General features: G+C 44.7%; 1 protein-coding gene across 2 annotated transcripts in view; it reads right to left on the minus strand.

The window, feature by feature from the left end:
- CELF1 (CUGBP Elav-like family member 1) overlaps nucleotides 1-13,510 on the minus strand; it is a 94,949-nt gene that overhangs the window by 53,859 nt on the left and 27,580 nt on the right. The window contains exon 1 of one of the 2 annotated variants that reach the window (XM_029911523.1): nucleotides 11,808-11,849. The exons of the other annotated variant lie outside the window; for it this stretch is intronic. The gene's annotated coding sequence lies outside the window, so the exon portion shown is untranslated. Of the gene's footprint in view, nucleotides 1-11,807; nucleotides 11,850-13,510 lie in introns of those variants that run through there. 2 annotated transcript variants of the gene reach the window in all.

The raw sequence follows: 13,510 nt of genomic DNA on the forward strand, positions 1-13,510 counted from the left end.
ATATACATATTACAATTTCAGGTCCTACCTAAGCTGAAAGACTATATACCAAGTCTTTCAGAGTGGAATTCTGGAATTCCAGCACAACCAGGAATTCCAGCACAAAATTCCCATTGGTGTTACCACTAGTCAGAATCCCAGTGTAGACAAGGCTCTGGCAACTTTCAGTATTTTTACCACTGTATTAGTTAAACCTGCTGAAGAGTAAAACGGAAGTTATGCTACCCAAAAAGAGAAAATAATACAAATTATGAAATTTTGCAATAGAATCTGAAACTAGGGCAAGAACTGGGCGTTAGAAGGGATTTGAAAATGAGGAGGACACCTGGCACACACAAAAGGAGAAGGAAGCAGTCAAAAAGTGGTACGGTGGCAACAAAGGCAGCAAACGTGACAGAGAGCAGGGGACAAGGTAGGAAGTGATGGTAGAGGAGATAGAAGCATGGATAGAGCCTTAAAAGTGAGAACAGAGTCTGAACTTACTGTGGAAAGAGATGGAGCTAGTGAAAGTGTTGGCAGTTTAAGCACAGGAGGAGACAAAGATTATTATTTTAGCTACTGAATGTTGGATAGTGATACAGCTAGAGGGGATTTGTGTTAACTTTGAAGCTTGCAGACTCACTCTGAATGCTTCAAGAGAAGAGAATCATAGAGAGGCAATGTTCGGTAAGCTACCTCACACTTATCATTACTCCACATAATGTACCCCTGGATCCTGCCTGAGTCCAGAAAAATGATGCTTCTTAGAATCCAATGGAGGCACTGCTAATTCTCAGGGTTCACTACTCCCTAGTATTTCATCTGAATGAAGCTCTGTGTTGATAGGAAACAAACAGGAAAGGACACCTGAATTCCTTAGGTAATCCTGTGCAATAACACAGGCCTCTCCACCGCCATTCTTTTCTAGGCACAGAACACAAGCTACAGGCCCAGAAACCTAGCATCAGAATGGGCCTGCAGTGTACTGCCTTTTATCCCTGTTAAAGGAACCTGCAGTTCTTAATTCAACTACAAAAGTAGGACGAAAGCAAACATTCAACAGTCTTGATAATTTCTGGATAAACAATTTCAGGACCAGAACCTATACCACATTTTATAATTTTTGTCTCCTGTTAAAACACAGCTAAGAAACTAGTCTCTAGCCTAGTACCAAGAAACCTATAGTCCAAGCCAAAAATCCGGCAGAGTACTACCCTGTATAAAGTAATTATATTTACACATAAAGCGGTCTCCATTCAAGTTTACTTGACTGAAGGAAGCCTAGACCAGCAGTTCTCAATCAGGGGTCCGGAGCCCCCTGGGGGGCCCCGAGCAGGTTTTAGGGGGTCTGCCAAAATAAACCAGCAAGGGGCCCATGTGAGATTCACTGGGGCCCAGGGCAGAAAGCGAAAGCCCGAGCCCCACCACTTGGGGCTGAAGTTGAAGCCTGAGCAACTTAGCTTTGCGCGGCCTCCTGTGGCATGGGACCCTGGACAATTGTCCTGCTTGCTACCCCCTAATGCTGGCCCTGGCTTTTAATCTACTGGATATGCAGAAAAACAGGTATGGCACAAGTGAGCCATGGAACTTTTATAACATGTTTAGGGGGGGGGGGGGGGGGGGGGAGAGGAAAAAAAAGGTTGAGAATCCCTTGCCTAGAGAACCAGGTGTCCGCTCCAGTTAACCCCCAGACATTGACAAAGCACACAGCACCCCGCTATGTGAGACCTACATTGTGAACCAAAACTCTATTAAAAAGAAACACACCTTAGACCCAGAGCTAAACGTTAAAATGAGACCATGGTCTAAATTTTCACTCTTTGACTTGTGGTTTTTAGGTAGGTTTACCTTTAATTTTTTATTTATTTATTTATTTATTTAAGGGACACCATATTTTTAAATTGGATAATTACAAACGTCCATTTTCTGATAATCATCCTTTAAATAGCCCAATCTAAGCTATGTTTTTATAAGAATTTAAAAATGTTAAAGAGGTTTTTCTTTCTTCCCTGATGTTTAGAAGATCTTCTGGGCAGGATTGAGAGCAACAAGTCCCAAGTTTCCTCCTTCCTTGCAGGCATCAAAACCAAACAAGCTGTTTTAAAAAGGAGTTACTCATTAAACTGTTTCTCCAAATTGTCCCAAATGTAACAGAGAACCCGTTAATTTTATGGTAACTTACAAAATCACCCATTATTCCAGCCAATTTTTACAATTTGTTTGCTCTTATCCTACTGAAATCCTTGCTTTGTATCTCTCTCTAGAACAGTATTCATTTGCCAGCCTCACAGACCCCCAGGCGCACAAAGCCTCTTCCTAATAGAGTAATGCAAACCACGCAGTTACAACACTTTAGACAGACCTGTGATAACACTCTTAACGCTTCAACTTATACCATTAAGCAGCACAATTTCCCATGACACTTCACCAGAGGTCACTAATGCAGCAGGAACATCTCCAACAGTGTTCACTGAGGGCTTGTCTACACTTGAAACACTACTGCAGCTGCACCGCTGTAGCACTTCAGTGTAAACACTGCCTGTGCCAACAGGAGGGATTCTCCCATCAGCATAGGTAATCCACCTCCCCGAGAGGTGGTGTTGTCTACACTGGGGGTTAGGACAGCTTACCTACGTCACTCGGGGATGTTGATTTTTCACATGCCTGGGTCATTTTTATACTTCACTATTTTTTAGTGTAGACCAGGCCTGAGACAGAGTAAGAGAGAGTAAGATGAGGGCTGAAGTTCTGATGCAGTAAGAGCAACTCAAGCTCCCAGATACATGCAGCTTAGGAAAGAATACAGGTAAGTATACTCCCTGGTTCAAATGAAACAGAGACAACTTTAAACAAAAATTCTGGGTTTGGTTGTAGAAGTCACCTTGTCTTTGGAGAACTGTGTAGGAGGCGGCCAAGTGGAGGAAGATGGACCCCGCTATCCAAGGAGTGAGGAGTCAGACGGTAAACTATCCTAAGCCACATTTGAAGGGAGCAAACCTTGCGAACCGGACCACCTGCATGCAAGTGGACATTTGCCCCAAGAGCCTCAAGCACGTTGGAACTGTCATGGAAGGCTGAGACTGCAGACTGTGGAAGCGGTAGCGAATCACCTGAAAACAGTTGGTCGACAGAAATGCTCTTGAACTCGGAGTCTATTAGGGTCCCCCTCATGAACTGTATTTTTTAAGTGGGAACCAAAGTTGACTTCCCAGCGTTTAGGATGAGACCCAGATGGTCAAGCAAGCGCAGCAGTGTTGATGTGAGAAAAGACTTCTTCTCTGGAGCTGACCCTCAGTAACCAGTCATCCAGATATGGATCCCTTTTTTTCTGAGATATGCTGAGATGATGGCCACGTATTTGGTAAAAACCTGAGGGGCAGATGAGAGGCCGAAGGGAAGCACTGTATATGGAAATGGTGCTCCACCATGACAAACTGAAGGAATTTTCTGTTCTAAAGCAAAATCGCCACATGAAAGTAGGCATCCTGAAGGTCCAGAGAAGCAAGCCAGTTGTTCTGAGACAATGTGGGGAGGATAATTGATAGGATGACCATGTAGAAACTCATATACTTGATATATTTGTTGAGGACCCAAAGGTCGAGAATGGGTCTCACCCCTCATTTTGGTTTGGGCAACTGAAAATGCCAGGAATAGAAACCCTGACCCCGGGGATCTGTCGGAACCTCTTCCACTGCTCCCAGCACCAGCAGAGAGCAAACCACCTTGAGGAGCAGTATCTCATGAGATGAGCCCTGAAGAGGGATGGGGCAGAGGGATAGAGAGGAACTGGATGGCATAGCCTGATTTGATGGTGATTAAGACCCAGCTGTCGGTGATGACTGAGCCCCAAGCATTGTGAAAGCAGGTCAGCCTGTCCCCAAACAGTGGGGATATGGGGACAGGAGTAATGAATGGAACACTGCTCTGGACCAAGGAGTCAAAATGGGCATTGGAAGTGTGCTGAGGGAGGACGTATGGACTGTTCAAATCCGACTGCTTCCTCCTGTGAGATCTATGCTCCTTTCTGTCTCGGGTAGTCCCACTGTCTTGGAGGAAGGAAAGTCTGCCCAAAGGTGCACTGTAGAGGATACCGAGGCCGCTGTTGGATGTTGTAGTGGCGTCACTGCATCGCCGGTGTATACACCCCCAAGGACCGAAGGGTAGCCCTAGAGTCATTGAAGGAGTGCCAAGTCTCAGTTTTATCCAAGAATAGCGCCTGGCCATTGAAGATCAAATCCTTCATGGCCTGTTGGACACTAGGCGCAATACCTGAATTCTGCAGCTAAGACCTCTTCATGGTCACCACAGAGGTCATCACTCTGGCTGAAGTATCCGTGACATCCAATGTAGACTGCAAAGCCATCTTAGCCACCAAGCAACCTTTGGTAACAAATGCCTGAAATCTCTGTCGAGGCATCAAGCAGCTGGTCTGTGAATCTGGACATAGCTGTCCAGTTGACGTAGTCATACTTGCACAGTAATGCTTGCTGATTAGCAATTCATATCTGCAAGGAAGAGGAGCTATAAATCTTCCTGCCCATCAGCTCCATGTGCTTAAGAGACCCCCTCCTTGGAAGTGGATTTAAACCTGCCTGTCTGGCTCTACTGTTCACCGCAGTTACTACCAAGGAATCTGGGGCTAGATGGGAATAAAAAATCCTCAAATCCCTGACCTTCAGGAGCACCAGGGCTCAAGACCTGGGGGGAGTGCTGGGACTCCGGACATCTCGATTTCAGCCTCGCAGGGAGTGCCGAGGCTCAGCTCTGTTCCCGGCTTCTGCCCCACGGGGGAGCACCAGGGCTCCTCATGGCTCCGCTCCCAGTTGCACCAGGGGAAGGGGGGGGCACATATGGCAGGGCTCAGGGCTTTAGCTACTGGGGGGAACACTGGCGCTGAAACCGGTGGCCCCCACATAGCTAAAGCCCCAAGCCCCAGCACCCCCTGTGGGACTGAAGCCAGGAATGGAGCCACGGGGCTGAAGACCTGAGCCCCAGCACTCCCCCCGGGTCTAAAGCCCCAAGCCCCAGTGCTCCCAAGGGTCAGAAGACTCGAGCCCCCACTCAGAGCCCTGACCTCCCCCACCCTGTGGCTGTAGCCCCAACCCCCCTGTGGCTAAAGTCCCGAGCCCCCAAGGCAGTACTGTATTTGCTGGGGGTATTTTGGGGGAGGGAGGAGGAGAAGAGTTGTTTTGTTTTGTCTCTGTCTTCCGGGTCCACATGGTGTCCGGTTGACTGTTAAGTCCGTAACACTGGTATCTTTCTTTCTGGTATCATATCTTTGAGGTTCTACTGTAAATAGAGGAATATGAGGTAAAAACCACACAGAGCTCCTACTCCATCCATGGGTGGTAAGAAGGAACTGAGGAGGGTGTCAGGGTGGCGCTGCTCATATAGCCAGAAGAGGATCCACGGCCATGAGTGCTGCCCCTGTACAGGTACTACTAGGCAAAACTCTCTGGGCTCCAGCACATGCACGCTTAAGTGAAATACACAGCTGTATCTACTCGAAGAAGAATCACTGCTCTTCTCTCATTCCTATCCTTTGTGTTATCCTATGGGAGCAGTGAAAGAAGTAGGGAAGGCATATAGCAGAGACATCGTCCAATGCTGTGTGAGGTCATTGACTACCACACATCTCAGATTCTGACACAAGTAGTCAGAGTCTGAGTTTAATGCCAGAAGGGACCACCAGATCATCTAGTCTGACTTCCCATATATCACGGACCAACACCACCCAGAACTCGCAGGCTAAATCCACAAAGCACCTTTTTTGCTGTTCCAAATGGAAATAGGTCAATCATCAGCCCACCACACTGACTGAGTTGAGGACATTTCTGGGTAGAGTCCATCCTGCTTAATCCAACTTCTACATTGTTAATCTTGGTGTTCATCTGTTCCTTGATGGACAGTGCACATAAAGATAGGAAACTGCTCCACTCATGTTCTTCCTATATTATTTATGAAAACCCCATCAGACACACTAATTGCCATTACCAGAGGAATTTTCACAAAATGATCCGTCCATATCTGCTCTCTCAGTCCTCGTTCTCAAAGGAAACCTGCACAATAACTTCAAAAGACCAGTCTGCGAGCTTTAATTCATAACTTTACTAGCCACTAAAAATCATGGTCTTAATAAAGACACTGAATTTATGGTTTATTACAACAATCTGCAACCCACTAACCCCCCTTTTTGGTCTTCTGATTGGAGAGGTGTTAATGGCCACTTCACCTTGAATAGTCTCTTAGAATATGAGTTAACTATTTATGCTAAAGCATCTGTATCACCTTGTAGTTAGTTGTGACACTCAGCCCTGGTCTATACTACAAACTTACATCAGTATTAAAACGTTGCACAGTCCTATTCCCAGAGTAGACTGTGCTATGTCAACAGGAGGGCTTCTCCTGGCAACATAGCTACCAAGTCTTGGGGAGGTGGAGTACCTACTCCAACAGGAGATGCTCTCCTGTTGGCATGGGTAGCGTCTTCACTAAGTGGTGCAGTTGTACCACTGTAAGTGTAGACAAGCCCTTAGAGTACCTTTCCTTGCCCTGAGGAAGAGCTCTATGTAGCTCGAAAGCTTGTCTCAACAGCAGTTGGTCCAACAACAGATATTACCTCACCCACTCTGTCTCTCTAATTACCAGAGGGATCGGTTATCTCCAGAAAGAAGAGTGTTCAGAGATCCTCACTGATTCACTGTGTTCCAGCTGGTGGTTTCTGTGCTTTCTTTTTTCTCGTCTCTAGTCTCGAGATTGAACTGGGACCTGAATGAGTCCTCTCCATTATCCCCACCTGGCATCTGACATAAGGATCACTCTACCTCATTCACTAATGGGTGGATCCCTTCAAAAAATCTGATCTTGAGAAGAGACCCTGGGAGTACTCATAAGAGCAAGTTAGGGGGGGGGGGAAGCTATCTTCCATATGCAATAAGGAAAAACTTTCTGTGGGATGGTAAAATGGGAATGAAAAGATAAACCTCCTTTGGAAACTTATTCAGATGGAACACTGTTCTGTTTGTTCCTGAATCTCTGAGTCTAGAAATAAGATGGTGAGCCGGTTGTAATGCTCTAAAGTGAAGCAGATGATAGTTTAATTCATGTCATGACCTTTCCAGGGGTTACTTGAGACTGGAAATGGAATAAAGCTGTTCCTGTGATTCTTGCCCAGCTCTACTGAGTACCCCGTCTGGGCAATATCTAATAACTTCATTCTGACGAAAGCTACATTTGCTCCCAAATGGAAAGAGCCTTGCACCTAACCCAGATGGGGCTGACAAGGAGTCATGTGGATAGTTCTGAGGCAACTACCAAAATGTAAAGTGATAATTTTTCCTAATGTACTTCAGGGACTGTTTCAACTTATTCCTTTCTATAGTGTCTGGCAGAAACAAGGACTGTAAGTCCACTTTTCTGACAACTCTGAATAGCCTCAGCTTCCCATAGTTTCACACTGTATCACTAAGATAGCTGGGAACTGATTTGCCTGAGCATCTGTTCCTGAGGACCAAAGCCCCATATAACTGCATGAAACAGATTTGTATTACACTATCTTTATCAAGAAGATGCTCTTAAGGCCATGGATTTGTAAGTTAAGAGGGACCATGTTTGCAATACTGTTCACCCATGTTAGCATTGCTTATGAAAGCATTCAGAGGCATTGAGGGTGATAGATAACAATTTGTGATTTTCTTGTAGGCTAGACTGATGCCACCAATAAGTTTCTATGCCCAAAGGAGGGGGCTGAGGTGATGCCTGCCTGGACTATGCTGGCTGTGTAGGACCTGTTTAGTGAGAAGGCCACTCTATGTAAAAATCTCCCTCAGCTGGAAACACTGAGTCCATGACCACTACAGAATATAGCCACATTTACTTTCAGTAGGGACACCAGATTGAATTTGGACTGGTGCACACCAAGAAACCTTCTGGCCTTACAGGATAGAGACCAGTGGGGCTAGAAAAAAAACAGATGGTGGGGCAAGAGGCTCTTTACTGCCTGCTTGTTCTTCCATATCTGGGCTTTTCTCCCTCTCATCACTCCATTGCTAGCAGCCGGGTGGGGTGGGGGAGAGGGAAGGGGAGAAGCGTAGTGATGATGAGACAACAGAAGCTGGGAACAATAACACCGAACATTTGGGTGTGGTGCCCCATATCAGCAGCTGGGAATGACAGTCCAATAATTGGGGCATGGCTACCCACAGCAGGAGCTGATGATGACAGCCTGATACTTTCCCAGTCTTTCTGGTGTGGCAGGAAACCCACATTCATTTACTACATCTTTCCAGGGAGCCTGAGGAGGGATATACAGCTCCAGCTTGATTAGGACAGCTACAGAAATCCTAAGCCTAATTTCACAGTACTCTGCTGAAAGAGTTTATACTTCATTGTTGTTTAGTTTTTTATATGTATTATATAAAAAGAAAGAAATCACTATTATTATGTGTGTGTGTGCGCACATGCACACGGAAAGCAATCAGTACATGTTCATGGCCTGTTCTTTTCTTCACTGATCTGCCTCTCCAGCCTGGGATATCAGTAAGCATCCCTTGGGAGGGCTGTTAGACCTAGCTTCTTTCCCCACTACCTTTCTAACAGCTACTGTAATCTCTGATGTTTGCTTTGTCATCCATGCTGTGTCCAGAGCCTGAGGGAAGGCAAAGGAGGAGGAGATGGCTGAGCGCCACAGTCAGAAGTGTGGCTGCTGGTGTGGGCTATAGGAACATAGGTGGGATTCTCCATCTGGCGCACTGCCCTTCTAGCGTCACCCCCCTTATAGTGTGTGTGGGGGGGGGGGGGGGGGGGGCGAGATGCTTGCCCCAGAGACAGTTTTCCAAATCTTGCCTGGGGAAAGGGTACCAAGGCAACTTCACCCAGACCGGGCTGATGGGAGGAGTTGCACTCTGCCCACAGAGCTCTCCCACCCAACACTCAATAAGGGGATGAAGCAGGTGACAAAGAGCCTGTCTTTCGACTCTGGCTCTTCTTGGCCTAATTCTCTCCCTGAAGCCTGCAGAGGCACCAGCTGCTGCAAACACTGCACCAGGGGAAGCACAGCTGAGGGGGAAATCTCCCCAAAAGGCAAATGCAGCCCTAGGACACAGCTGGGAATATTAAGCCAAACTGTTAGTCAGAAATCTGAAATCAAGTCTGGAATTTCCCTCAGAAAAGCCTTGCAGTGCTGCTAGCCACTGGGAAGGCAGAAAAAACTAGAAGGAACCTCAGGGGGCAATGGCATTACCTTGTCACCAGTGACTTCAGGTCTGGTTGTGCCTGCAAGCAGGATGAAGTACTTATTGTATTGGCTCTGTGGACCTCAACACTTTAAAAAAAAATTCATCTACTTTGGTAAATGACAGGAAGTCAGGTTTGTGCAATGAACCTATTTAATGTACCTCCAGTTTTGGAAATGGCATAGATCCAACACTACCTTATTTCCCAGACACCATGAGGAGGAATATCTAGTGCAGAGGTTCTCAAACTGGGGGTCAGACCCCTCAGGGGAGGGGCACAGAACGTATTCTGGGTGGAGCATAAGAAGCTTTAGGAAATAAAACTTACCGTGCACATTTTACCCACAGCAATGAATAACTAGCAAAGCTGATTTCTCCAGAGAACCTCAGGTCCTCAGATGGCACTGTGCATTTGGCTCTTGATGGCACTGTGCATTTCAACAGATTTCTTTTAAGCTTGCATAGCATTATACAAAGTCATTGCCATCTGTACATTAATCTATTTGCACATTTAATTGTAAACATGGACCACACACACAGTTTTGCTTTTGCTCTTATTACAATGGATGGTTGGTTCATTTGTGGAACAGAAAAAAAACAACTCAAGTGAAAAAACACAGAAGCCAAAACTGATTCAAGTGAAGCACCGCCGCCACATATATCCGTAGATGTACACCTCTACCCCGATATAACGTCGTCCTCGGGAGCCAAAAAATCTTACCGCATTATAGGTGAAACCGCGTTATATCGAACTTGCTTTGATCCACCGGAGCGCTGCTTTACCGCGTTATATCCGAATTCGTGTTATATCGGGGTAGAGGTGTACTTGTGTGATGAGGGAGTGGGAGAAGGGCAAGGAAGGAGGCAGAAACTACTACAGACATAAGGAACGGGGGCACGATCAAACAAATTTGAGAACCATTGGTCTACTGTGTCCTCAGCACTCACAGCTCAAGCAGGCATATTAAGAGACCGCATCATCCCCTCCACCAGATGGATACAAGTACAGTAGAACCTCAGTTACGAACACCTTGGGAATGGAGGTTGTTTGTAATTGTGAAATGTTCGTAACTGAAAAAACATGGTTATTCTTTCAAAAGCTTACAACTGAACATTAACTTAATACAGCTTTAAAACTTTACTATGCGAAGAAAAATGCTGCTTTTAACCATCTTAATTTAATGAAACAAGCTCAGAAAGTTTCCTTACCGTGTCTAATTTTTTTAAACTTTCCCTTTTTTAGTAGTTTATATTTAACCCAGTTCTATATTTGCTTTTTATAAAAAAAAAAAATTGGGGGGGGGGGGGGGGAAGAGGGGAGGGGAGAGTGTCTCTGCTGTTGCCTGCTTGCGTACTTCCGGTTACAAATGAGGTGTGTGACCGGTCAGTTCGTAACTCTGAAGTTCTCCTGTATTTCCAATCCTGCACTGAGATGGTGCACTTTTTCTCCTAGGAGCATGGAATGCAGGGGTGAGGGATGGGAAAAGAGCCATAGTTGCTAAACATATACCTCCTGCAGTGCTGGAATTCAAGGCCCTGGCAAAGCTGCTGACAGCATTTCTATTACTGTGTGTGGGGTGAGGATGATATGGGGTGCTATTCTACATTCCTATCAAAGAGTTAGACAGAAATCTTGTTCATTTAGAAAAGAGAGCACATCTGAACCATTTTCACTGTACCAGAGGTGATTCACCAGAGTGGCAATGAATACAACACTTCCAGGACATTAATATTACTTAATATATCATAAGTCAGAGGTAAAATGGCCCCAGAGATGGGCTGCATCTCTCATTTGGCCTTAGGGTATGTCTACACTTAAAACACTACAGTGGCACAGCTGAGCTGTTGTAGCACTTCAGTGCTGACACTACCTACTCTGGCAGGAGGGGTTCTCCTGTCACTGTAGGTAATCAGCCTCCTTGAGAGGTGGTATCTAGGTCAATGGAAGAACTCTTCTGTCTACTTATAGCTGTCTACACTGGGGATTAGGTTGGTATAGCTACGTCTTGCAGGGGTGTGCATTTTTCACACCCCTTAGAAATGTAGCTATATTGATGTAAGTTCCTAGTGTAAACCAGCCTTAGACATTTACGTAGCTGGAGCCACAGTGGAAGGATTTACTCTCTGTAAAACTATTCAGGTTTGGCTCCATTCAATCTTCAGACTGTATCACATCCCCATGACCATCCATTCTCACCCAATTTGTCAAATAGGGAAGTTTGTTTTACTAGAGGATCAGTTTCAGGGCTTCACAAATTTGACAAGGAATAGAACAAATCTCAACAGATCTGCATATTATAAAGCAGCAACATTTTCCTTCTTACCAGTTATTTCTCTAAGGTCATTAAACCCCAAGCTGCGCAGAAAGTTGCTGCTCACTTGGTACTCACAGTCCTAAACAAGTTGGTTCTGCCCGCTCCCACCACAGCAACGCACACAGCAAATTGCCAAAAGCCTAAGGTTCAGGGGGCACTGCTCTTTGTAAGGGAAAATGAACACTCACTTTACTGAAGCCAACAGAAACCTTGCTCTAAAAAGGCATCTAAGAGAAAGGTCCAATAAGCAACTGAGAGGGGACCTGTATTTGGTTCATACCTGTAGCTATGCTCCTCCCTCTAGAAGGTGCAGTCTTCACTCTAAAAGACAAGAATAAAAATAGACACTCGGTGCTCTGGAGCTACAAGCAAAGATACCATGAATCATCAAGTAAGCTGCAGTCACCCTACACAGGCATAGTGTAAAGTGAATTTCTAATAATAGAAGTCAGCATGAGGTATTCACCATCCCTTTTTAGATATCTTTTACAGAAAATGTTTGCACCTTTTCAGAACTGCGGAGAACAAATAGAAGGGTGTGTGAAAGAGAACTAAAAACACAGGCCTGTGGAATAGGAATTTCTTCACTGTCATGGCAGCTTCCTAGTGATATTGAGGTGGTTTGTCTTCTGGGTTCCCAAAACAGAATGAGTAGAGCTGCTATCAGCACTACAGACAATCCTGTAGTCCCTTATTATACTGCGTTGGCAGTGGGGGCAGTATAGTATGCCCATGAACCTGCAGATGGGAACGCTAATACCAAGTAGTGCGATGGAAAAACTCTGGATTGGAACACACAGAATCAACAGCATAGCAAGGAAAATGATTCTTTTACACTTTCAGTAAATAAGCAGACAAAGAACACAGAGAGATCTCAGCAATAGTAATTTACTTGTGTTTAATGAGACAAGATCATGATTCTCTTCTTAAGGGCACAGGATTTCTCTTGTTGCAGTGTCTGCCCCTCTAGCTATCAGGGAGCTGTAGGGACAACTGCCTCCTTACTAACAGGATTTAGAGGCATTTGTGATAGGCCTTCCTTGTGTTTTAATGGAAGCACAACACAAGGATCTTTTGTTCAGGTTTAAATTTATTGAGGAGGGAGAGAAGTACTGTGAATGTAGGGCATTTATCACTTGAGAGGCTCAAGGATTGACCCATACCACCAACTAAAATTAATTAAAATACAAATTGTCCTGTCTACAACTAGGTGTTAGTTAACACATTTTAAAAAAACACCCCTTTTCCCAGTTTAGACATAGCCTTACTAAACTGTTCTTATGACTGCCTAGTAAAACTGTCCAGAAAGTTTACCTACCCAGGTATCCTTTACCATTGTAGCAGTGAAATATATAGTATTTGACTCACCTGAACAAAAAATACCCAAACCCTTCCCATCTGGGAGTAAGCAGAATTTTGCAAGGCTGTCTTAAGAGCGGTTATATTTTCCCTACTACAGGTCAAGCCTCATAACCTCTTGTTCTTTTCTCTTTAATTAGTGAGGATAATTGATCCTGATCCTCTTTGTAACATGCTTTTTCATATTCAGAGACATTTATCACATCTACAGTCATTCTCTTCTCCAGAATGAACATTCCTAGTTCTTGTAACCTTTCCTTATAGGTTTTTTCTTTAAAAATGTGTTGCTCTTCTAAATTCTTCCCAATTTGTTCAAATCTTTTTATAAAATATTGTGCTTCAAGCTGAATACAGCCCCCGAAGCAAGGTCTAATGATATAAATCAATATAACAAACAAGAATAATCTCACTGGAACTCAGGAGTTTGAAAAAACAAAAAGTCTGAAGATCAGGAAAATTTGAAGGGTTCCACAAATAACTCCAAAATTGTGCATCAAATTTTTATCTTTTCGAGAACATTACAGATAGCTCACTATTGGGCTTAGAACAGAAGCATTACACAGAACTTATCAGAAAATGTTATAAATATTAATTAAAAACTACCAATTACATCCTGGATTATGG

This window comes from Terrapene carolina, unplaced genomic scaffold (assembly GCF_002925995.2).
Source record: "Terrapene carolina triunguis isolate 2854851 unplaced genomic scaffold, T_m_triunguis-2.0 Scaffold96, whole genome shotgun sequence".
Lineage (NCBI taxonomy): Eukaryota > Metazoa > Chordata > Testudines > Emydidae > Terrapene > Terrapene triunguis.